Source organism: Chiloscyllium plagiosum, unplaced genomic scaffold (assembly GCF_037043375.1).
Source record: "Chiloscyllium plagiosum isolate Xiang-an unplaced genomic scaffold, Cpla_swu_hap1 HiC_scaffold_33, whole genome shotgun sequence".
NCBI lineage: Eukaryota > Metazoa > Chordata > Chondrichthyes > Orectolobiformes > Hemiscylliidae > Chiloscyllium > Chiloscyllium plagiosum.
Window position 1 is genome coordinate 23750253 of NW_028270171.1, and position 10749 is coordinate 23761001.

A 10749-nucleotide genomic window follows, 5' to 3' on the forward strand; every position below is an offset into this window, starting at 1 on the left:
CCGTCGTCGGCCAGCAGCACAAGGAGCTGCTGACGGGTGCCACGCCTTTTTTCCAGCGAGTAGAAGAAGGGGGAGCCGCGGTCCAGGTCCTGGAGGAGCTGGATCCGCGACCTCACGTACGCGCCCCGAGCCCCGACGAGCTGCAGGTCCCGGAGCGCGGCCTTCTTCTCTTCGTACACCCCGCGCAGGGCCGGGTCCGCGTCGGGCTGACCGAGGCGTGACTCCAGGTCGAGCAACTCCCTCTCCAACTCCCCGATCCTGGATTTCCGCCTCTTCGTCGACCCCCTCGCGTACTCCTGACAGAAGACGCGGACGTGAGCCTTGCCCACGTCCCACCATAGCCTCAGGGAGGGGAAGCTTCCCCGCTTCCTTCTCCAGCCGGCCCAGAAGCGACGAAACGAGTCCCGGAACCGCTCGTCCTCCAGCAGCAGGTTGTTAAGGTGCCAGTACGCGGAGCCGAGCCTGGCGCCGAACGGAAGGAGTTCCGCCCACACCAGGTGGTGGTCCGTGCACGACACCTGCCGCGTGGAGGCCTTCGGGAAACAGGAGGCGTACGCCCGCGAAACGTACAGGCGGTCGATTCTGGACACTCCGACCCCAGGCCTCACGAAGGTGAAGGCGATGGAGTCGGGATGGAGATTCCGCCAGACGTCCACCAGGTCGAAGGACTTGACCAAGTCCCCCAACCTCTTCCCTGACGCGCGGTCAGTGCGGGCACCGCCGTGGTCCCTGCCCTCGAGGACGCAATTAAAATCTCCCCCGAGGACGACGCACTGGCCCTCGTCGATGGAAGCGAGATGAGCGGACACTTCTTGGAAGAAGCTCGCTTGCCTCGGCCCGGCCAGGGGAGCGTAGACGTTCACCAGGTGAAGCACCGCGCCCCCCAGCCGAACTGTCAGGTGAAGCAAACGGCCTGGCACTGGCTCCCTGACCCCCAAGATCTCCGGCTGAAAATGCGGGGCCAACAGGATAGCCACCCCGCCAGATCTGCGGGTGAGGTGACTCATGTAGACCCCCCCCTCGCCACTCCAGGAGCCAGGTGGCTTCGTCTCCCGGGGTAGTGTGGGTTTCTTGCAGGAAGCACACCGCATACCTCCCGTCCCGGAGGACCGAGAGGGTCTGGAATCTGCGCTGCGACTCCCTGCTGCCGTTGATGTTGAGGCTGGCTATAGTCGTCTCCATGTCGGAAGCTTTGTGCAACCACCACCAGTACAATTAACAAACCCGTGTATATATTTACAGGGAGGACGAGGGAGGGGCACTGAAGTCCCTCGCCCTCACCAGGAGTGCCCCCAGGAAGTTCCTGACTCGCTTTCGCTCGTTAATGTCGAGCCCAGGCGCCTGGCGGGCAGCGAGGGTCGACCAGTAAACCTTTTCAAAAGAGCTCCAGCGGTCGAGCGCCAGTTGGGCTCCATCCCGGCGACTCCGAGTTTCCTCGACAAATTCCCGGAGTTCCTCGAGGGGGATGAGGGGGAGATCGGTGGGGGGCACACGGGACTCAAAAAAGTCACTGCAGACGGAGTCCGCGTCGTCCCCGGTGTCCGCCACCGATCCCGAACCCTCCTCCGGGTGGTCGCCCTCGGTCACCGACCCCTCCCCCACCGAGAGGATGGGGGCTGGTCCGGCGCCGCCAACCGGCCTCAAACCCCCGGCGACCCCACCCCCAGGGTCACCGGCGGTACCTTCCTCGGCGCACCCCTTCCCGGAACGCCCCGAGTTCGGGTCGTCGGGCGGCAGAGGCTCGGGGCCCCGCTCCTCTCCCGACACCGGGACGCCTGGCTCCTCGGGGAAAAGGTCATCCCCCAGGAAAAGGTCATCCCCCAGGGCCAAGGCCCCCGGAAAAACAGTCTGGGAGGGAGGAGCGAGGATAACACCCTCCTCCCCTCCACCGCTCGACGACCCAGCAGAGGGTCCTCCGTCGTCGCCCGCACCACGGCCCTCGTGGTTCTTAAGGTCCTCCCCAGGGGCCGGAGGAGTCGAGGCAGCAGGACGCCCTGCTGTAGCCCCTGGGGGTTTGGGCGAGTCGGGCCGCGGTGCGGGACAGTCGTGGGGCACTGTTGGTTCGTCACCCGGAGAGGGGCAGCACCACCGGCGCGCTGCAGGAGAGACCCTCCCCTCCAAGGGCCGGTGCCTCTTCCCCAGAGAGACCGAGGGGGGATTTTATTTTTTTTTTTTTTTTTTTTTTTTTTTTTTTTTCAAGATCAACAAATATCTTTATTTCAATTTGCACAGAACAGTAATTGGATTTGTTCTAAGTTCCTTCTTCCTGGGAAGATTTCAATAATTCTCTGGGAGGCAGAAGCAATCAAACTAGGGATTACATACACAGTACCCCATGCCCCACTAACTGCTGTCCTCCAGCGAGAGCCTGTCAAACAGGTACTCTCCCAGCCCATTCTCAGGAGCTCCCAGACGCTTCAGGTTGGTGATGTAGTCCCCAAGTCGCTGGATGATCTCAACCTCCTCATCCAAATAGTGAGTCTCCAGGAAGTCACACAGATGAGGGTCAGTCTGGGCAGTGGCAAGTTGGTGTAGATCCAGCAAACTCTGGTTCACATTCTTCTCCAGATCCAGGGCAACCTGCATTGCCTGCAGCCCGTTACCCCACTCATCCCTCTCTGGCTTCTTCACATCCTGGAGGAGGACTCTGCCTCCACGCTGATTCTGGAATTTCAGCAGCTTCTCTGCATGTTCCTGCTTCTCCTGGGACTGAGCTTTGAAGAACTGAGAGAAATGGTGCAGGGCAACATCATCCCGGTCAAAGTACAACATCAAAGACTGATAGAGATAGGAGGCAGTGAGCTCCAGGTTAATCTGCTTATTAACAGCAGCTTCACAATCCTGGTGATAGTTTTGACAAACCTGGGAATCCATTTTCCGAGGGGGGATTTATGGGCCTTCCCCTCCCCGCCCGCCTCGGTGGTCATGGGACCCGGGGTCCCTCCCCCCAGCCTTTCCAGGAATACGAATGGCTGGGGGAAGACAGGGGGCGTGGCCAGGGTGGGGAGGGCCAGCTGTGTCACTTCCTGCCCCGCCCTGGGTTTATCAGGGGGGTGGGGGAGTGGGGGGGTGAGGGGGTGACGGAGGGCGGGCAGGCAGGGCAAGGGCCCAGTTCCCCCTCCGGGGCCCGGAGACATGGCCGCTGCAGGAGGCGGAGCAGCGGTGGTTCCCCCCAGGTTGGTGCCAGGGCGTGGCTGGGTTGGGCAGGGCTCGGGCTCAGGGGCCCCCGGTCCAGGTGTTAAAGCCCGAGGGGTTTCTCCATCGGGGTGGGGAGTGGGTGTGGTGTCAGTGGGGTCAGGGTCAGGTACAGGTTCGGGAGTGTGGGGGTCAGGGGTCCCGCGCCGGGGCGACGCTGGCACGGCCGCAGGGGCATTGTCGTGCCGGGGCGGGGTAGGTCGTGGGCTAGGTTCCGGGGAAGGGGATAGGGTGGTCTCCCCGTGGGCAGGCCTGACGCGTCTCATCTTTTTCTGCGCCTTCTGGCCGGCCGGACGCTCACCCCCCTCCCTGCCAGAGGCTGGAACGTTGCAAGCCCCTGGCTTAGCCTCCGGTGCCGGGGCCTGTGGTGTTGACTTCGGGGGAGGGGGAGTGGGTGCGGCGGCACCACCATCAGCCATCGGCACGGGCTGGGCATCCTTCTGGGTGGGGCAGTTTTTTCTTATGTGCCCCACCTCGCGGCACAGGTGGCACCGCACGCCGTCCGCCGTCCAGAAGGCGTGATAGGCCGCGCCCTCATGGAGGACAGTGAAAGTGCCCTCGGTGACCTCCTCCTGGGCCAGGCAAATGAATACCTGGCGCCGGAAGGAGTATACGTGTCGGAGGGCAGGGTCCTTCAGGCCGAGCAGGAGCGGCTGGACACCCGACCGGATTTCCCCCAGGGTGGTGAGGTGGGGGAGAAGGAGCTCGCTGGCAATGAAGGGCGGGACGTTAGAGATCACGACCCTCTGGGCCGTAACCTCCAGAGGGTCGACGGGCAGATGTGTCCCGCCCACAGCGAGCCCCCTCTCCACGGCCAGGTGGACCGCCTGTTCGGTCTTCAGGAAGAAGACGGCCTTCCCGTACATCCGGGCCGCAGCGACGATGGCCAGTGGGCCGACCACACTAGCCATGGCCTTGCTGCAGGCCTCGATGGACATATTAGGGTGGGGATAGGCCTTGACCCCCAGGTGTTTGGTCAGGTGCCTGAAGGGGGTTGACGTCGCAGCTGGGGTTGGGACAGCCGAGCCCAAGGCAGCGGCTACCCCGGCGTAGGTGCGGCTGGGCCCCGCGACCTTCGGGCTCGCCATACTCTGCTGCCGAATGTTAGGCCCCAGGCAGCAGTAGCGACGGTGGAGGCAGGCCTCGGACAACAGCAGCGGTGGAGGCAGGCCTCAGGCGAGTCTACGGTAGGCCTTCGGTCGCAGTGTGGGGGAAGACCTGTTCGGGAGAGTCCCCAAGGCAAGTCCCAGGCAGTAGTGGTGGAGGAGCCCAAGGAGAGTCTCAGGCAGCGGCAGCAGTGGAGGCAAGCCTCAGGCAAGTCCCAGGTAGGCCCTTGGTCGCAGCAGTAGGGGGGCAGACCTGTTTGGGGAGGGTCCCCAAGGCAAGTCCCAGGCAGCCCCAAAATTGAATCCCAGGCAGCAGCAGTGGAGGTCCTGGGGAGGGGTCCAAGGCGAGTCCCCGGCAGCAGTGGTGGAGGCGGGCCTCAGATAACAGCAGCAGTGGAGGCAGGCCTCTGGCAAGTCCTGGGCAGGCCCTTGGTCGCAGTGGTGGGGGCAGACCTGTTGGGGAGAGTCCCCGAGGCAAGTCCCAGGCAGCCCCAAAATTGAGTCCCAGGCAGCAGCAGTGGAGGTGGGCCTCTAGTAACAGCAGCAGTGGTGGAGGTCCTGGGAGGGGCCCCAAGGCAAGTCCCAGGCAGCAGCAGTGAGGTAGGCTCCAAGCAGCAACAGCTGAGGCAAGTCTGGGCAGGGTCCCAGAGACCAGCAGTGGGAGTGCTGGTTTCTCCTTCTCCTTCTCCTTCTCTCTTCCTGTAGGGCAGCTGGTCTAGGGATAGTCGCATTCAAGGAGAGTCCTTGCACATACACTCAAGTGGCCAGTGACAAACACTGCCCCACATCAAAGGGCAGTGCTGTGTGATCAAAACAGTGAAGGGGAGGGTAGGGACTAAATCAAAATAGAATTGGAGGGAGAAATAATGCACTCCACTCCCTGCGGCGCCCACCTCTCCCTGAACAACTCCAGGGTGTTGGTCGACACCGCGTGCTCCTTCTCCAAGGACACCCGGGCTCTAACGTAACCGCGGAAGAGGGGCAGGCAGTCGGCCCTAACGACCCCCTCCACGGCCCGCTGCCTGGACCTGTTAATAGCCAGTTTGGCCAGGCCCAGGAGCAGACCCACGAGGAGGTCTTCAGACCTGCCCTCCCTCCTCCGTATCGGGTGCCCAAAGATCAGGAGCGTGGGACTGAAGTGCAACCAAAAGCAGAGGAGGAGGTTTTTGAGAAAATCAAAAAGAGAAATCTCCTGTTTCTTTTTTTTATTTTTTTTCTCTTTTTTTCTTTTATTTTCTTCTCTACCTAAGTGCGGTAGTGCTTATTTTATCCCCAGCACCCATGGTGTGTGTGTGCAGGTGTGAGACAGTGAAAGACACAAAGTGCACAAATCTTTATTCAAATTCCACCACCAGGAAGATAGGAAAACACCCGAGTGGCAAGTGACAAACACTGCCCTTAATCTCCTGTTTTATTTTTTTTGTTTTTTTTTCTACTGCCTAACTGCGGTAATCTCCTGTTTATTTTATTTTTTTTTCTACTGCCTAACTGCGGTAATCTCCTGTTTATTTTTTTTTTCCCCCACACTACCACCTAAGTGCAGTAGTGCTTATTATATGTATATTTTTTTCCCCAGCACCCATGGTGTGTGTGTGCGCAGGTGTGAGACACAGTGAAAGACACAAAGTGCACGAATCTTTATTCAAATTCCACCACCAGGAAGATAGGAAAACACCCGAGTGGCCAGTGACAAACACTGCTCTTAGTTTCCTGTTTTTTTTTCTACTGCCTAACTGCGGTAATCTCCTGTTTATCTTTTTTTTAAAGGGAATGCAAACGCCCACACCCAATATATACATGGTCCACGGACTCCACAGCGCCATGGAACAAGCTGTTGGGCTGGGAGTCCGTGAACCAGCGCAATCTGCGGTTGCAGGGGACTGCTGCGTGCAGCACCCTCCACCCCAGATCCCCGAGAGAAAGGGGGAGGACTCCCGCGTAGAGAGCCCTCCACTGGGGATCCCCACCGCCTGGTGGCAAATGGGCACGCCAAGGCGTGTCCGGACGGTGGATGAGGGAGAAGAGGTGGACGGTGTGCAGCAGCAGTCTATTTTTTATTTTTTTTTACCCATGGTGTGCAGGTGTGAGACACAGTGAAAGACACAAAGTGCACAAATCTTTATTCAAATTCCACCACCAGGAAGACAGGAAAACACCCGAATGGCCAGTGACAAACACTGCCCTTAATCTCCTGTTTTTTTTTGTTGTTTGTTTTTTTTTTCTACTGCCTAACTGCGGTAATCTCCTGTTTATTTTTTTTTCCCCCACACTACCACCTAAGTGCGGTAGAGCTTATTATATGTATATATTTTTTTTCCCCAGCACCCATGGTGTGCGTGTGCGCAGGTGTGAGACACAGTGAAAGACACAAAGTGCACGAATCTTTATTCAATTTCCACCACCAGGAAGATAGGAAAACACCCGAGTGGCCAGTGACAAACACTGCCCTTAATCTCCTGTTTATTTTTTTTTTGAAAGACACAAAGTGCTCCCTCCTGTGTATTTTTTTTAATCAAAATAAACACTCCTTTTTTTTTTCTTTTCTTTTTTTTTTCTCGGGACTGAAGTGCAGCCAAGGTCCCTGTTTGTGCTTATTTTTCCCCAGCACCCATGGTGTGTGTGTGTGCAGGTGTGAGATACAGTGAAAGACAAAGTGCACGAATCTTTATTCAAATTCCACCACCAGGAAGATAGGAAAACACCCGAGTGGCCAGTGACAAACACTGCCCTTAATCTCCTGTTTTTTTTTTCTACTGCCTAACTGCGGTAATCTCCTGTTTATTTTTTTTTCTTTTTATTTTTCTTTTTTTTATTATTTTTTTTTATTTTTTTTTATTTTTTTCTATCCCCAGCACCCATGGTGTGTGTGTGCAGGTGTGAGACACAGTGGAAGACACAAAGTGCACGAATCTTTATTCAATTTCCACCACCAGGAAGATAGGAAAAACACCCGGGTGGCCAGTGGCAAACACTGCCCTTCACATCAAAGGGCAGTGCTGTGTGATCAAAACAGTGAAGGGGAGGGTAGGGACTAAATCAAAATAGAATTGGAGGGAGACTCCTATTTTTTTTTTTCTTTTTTGCACCAATCTTTATTCAAATTCCACCACCAGGATGGCCAGTGACAAACACTGCCCTTCAGGCTTGCCTTCATTTTTTTTTCTTCCCTTTAACCCCCACACTACCACCTAAGTGCGGTAGTGCTTATTTTATCCCCAGCACCCATGGTGTGTGTGTGCGCAGGTGTGAGACACAGTGAAAGACACAAAGTGCACCAATCTTTATTCAATTTCCACCACCAGGAAGATAGGAAAACACCCGAGTGGCCAGTGACAAACACTGCCCTTAATCTCCTGTTTATTTTTTTTTTGAAAGACACAAAGTGCTCCCTCCTGTGTATTTTTTTTAATCAAAATAAACACTCCTTTTTTTTTCTTTTCTTTTTTTTTATTTTTTTTCTCGGGACTGAAGTGCAGCCAAGGTCCCTGTTTGTGCTTATTTTTCCCTAGCACCCATGGTGCGTGTGTGTGCAGGTGTGAGATACAGTGAAAGACACAAAGTGCACGAATCTTTATTCAAATTCCACCACCAGGAAGATAGGAAAACACCCGAGTGGCCAGTGACAAACACTGCCCTTAATCTCCTGTTTTTTTTCTACTGCCTAACTGCGGTAATCTCCTGTTTATTTTTTTTTTATCAAAATAGAGTTGGAGGGAGAAATAATGCACTCCACTCCCTGCGGTGCCCACCTCTCCCTGAACAACTCCAGGGTGTTGACATGATTTTATTTTTTTTATTTTTTTTTTTACTACCACCTAACTGCGGTAGTGCTTATTTTATCCCCAGCACCCATGGTGTGTGTGTGCAGGTGTGAGACACAGTGAAAGACACAAAGTGCACCAATCTTTATTCAATTTCCACCACCAGGAAGATAGGAAAACACCCGAGTGGCCAGTGACAAACACTGCCCTTAATCTCCTGTTTATTTTTTTTTTGAAAGACACAAAGTGCTCCCTCCTGTGTTTTTTTTTAATCAAAATAAACACTCCTTTTTTTTTTCTTTTCTTTTTTTTAATTTTTTTTCTCGGGACTGAAGTGCAGCCAAGGTCCCTGTTTGTGCTTATTTTTCCCCAGCACCCATGGTGTGTGTGTGTGCAGGTGTGAGACACAGTGAAAGACACAAAGTGCACGAATCTTTATTCAAATTCCACCACCAGGAAGACAGGAAAACACCCGAATGGCCAGTGACAAACACTGCCCTTAATCTCCTGTTTTTTTTTGTTGTTTGTTTTTTTTTTCTACTGCCTAACTGCGGTAATCTCCTGTTTATTTTTTTTTCCCCCACACTACCACCTAAGTGCGGTAGAGCTTATTATATGTATATATTTTTTTTCCCCAGCACCCATGGTGTGTGTGTGCGCAGGTGTGAGACACAGTGAAAGACACAAAGTGCACGAATCTTTATTCAATTTCCACCACCAGGAAGATAGGAAAACACCCGAGTGGCCAGTGACAAACACTGCCCTTAATCTCCTGTTTATTTTTTTTTGAAAGACACAAAGTGCTCCCTCCTGTGTATTTTTTTTAATCAAAATAAACACTCCTTTTTTTTCTTTTCTTTTTTTTTCTTTTTTTTTCTTGGGACTGAAGTGCAGCCAAGGTCCCTGTTTGTGCTTATTTTTCCCCAGCACCCATGGTGTGTGTGTGTGCAGGTGTGAGATACAGTGAAAGACACAAAGTGCACGAATCTTTATTCAAATTCCACCACCAGGAAGATAGGAAAACACCCGAGTGGCCAGTGACAAACACTGCCCTTAATCTCCTGTTTTTTTTTTCTACTGCCTAACTGCGGTAATCTCCTGTTTATTTTTTTTTTACTTTTTTTTATATTTTTTATCAAAATAGAGTTGGAGGGAGAAATAATGCACTCCACTCCCTGCGGTGCCCACCTCTCCCTGAACAACTCCAGGGTGTTGACATGATTTTATTTTTTTTTTTATTTATTTTTTTTTACTACCACCTAACTGCGGTAGTGCTTATTTTATCCCCAGCACCCATGGTGTGTGTGTGCAGGTGTGAGACACAGTGAAAGACACAAAGTGCACCAATCTTTATTCAATTTCCACCACCAGGAAGATAGGAAAACACCCGAGTGGCCAGTGACAAACACTGCCCTTAATCTCCTGTTTATTTTTTTTTTGAAATACACAAAGTGCTCCCTCCTGTGTATTTTTTTTAATCAAAATAAACACTCCTTTTTTTTTTCTTTTCTTTTTTTTTCTCGGGACTGAAGTGCAGCCAAGGTCCCTGTTTGTGCTTATTTTTCCCCAGCACCCATGGTGTGTGTGTGTGCAGGTGTGAGATACAGTGAAAGACACAAAGTGCACGAATCTTTATTCAAATTCCACCACCAGGAAGATAGGAAAACACCCGAGTGGCCAGTGACAAACACTGCCCTTAATCTCCTGTTTTTTTTTTCTACTGCCTAACTGCGGTAATCTCCTGTTTATTTTTTTTTTTTTTTATTTTTTTATTTTTTATCAAAATAGAGTTGGAGGGAGAAATAATGCACTCCACTCCCTGCGGTGCCCACCTCTCCCTGAACAACTCCAGGGTGTTGACATGATTTTATTTTTTTTATTTTTTTTATTTTTTTTTACTACCACCTAACTGCGGTAGTGCTTATTTTATCCCCAGCACCCATGGTGTGTGTGTGCAGGTGTGAGACACAGTGAAAGACACAAAGTGCACCAATCTTTATTCAATTTCCACCACCAGGAAGATAGGAAAACACCCGAGTGGCCAGTGACAAACACTGCCCTTAATCTCCTGTTTATTTTTTTTTTGAAAGACACAAAGTGCTCCCTCCTGTGTTTTTTTTTAATCAAAATAAACACTCCTTTTTTTTTCTTTTCTTTTTTTTAATTTTTTTTCTCGGGACTGAAGTGCAGCCAAGGTCCCTGTTTGTGCTTATTTTTCCCCAGCACCCATGGTGTGTGTGTGTGCAGGTGTGAGACACAGTGAAAGACACAAAGTGCACGAATCTTTATTCAAATTCCACCACCAGGAAGACAGGAAAACACCCGAATGGCCAGTGACAAACACTGCCCTTAATCTCCTGTTTTTTTTTGTTGTTTGTTTTTTTTTTCTACTGCCTAACTGCGGTAATCTCCTGTTTATTTTTTTTTCCCCCACACTACCACCTAAGTGCGGTAGAGCTTATTATATGTATATATTTTTTTTCCCCAGCACCCATGGTGTGTGTGTGCGCAGGTGTGAGACACAGTGAAAGACACAAAGTGCACGAATCTTTATTCAATTTCCACCACCAGGAAGATAGGAAAACACCCGAGTGGCCAGTGACAAACACTGCCCTTAATCTCCTGTTTTTTTTTTCTACTGCCTAACTGCGGTAATCTCCTGTTTATTTTTTTTTTTTTTTTCTTTT

At 52.2% G+C, this 10749-nt stretch overlaps 1 pseudogene; it reads right to left on the reverse strand.

Moving 5' to 3' along the window:
- Nucleotides 1-2343: 2343 nt before the first annotated feature.
- LOC148141433 (ferritin, heavy subunit pseudogene) lies at nt 2344-2874 on the reverse strand (annotated as a pseudogene).
- Between the last annotated feature and the right edge of the window lie 7875 nt (nt 2875-10749).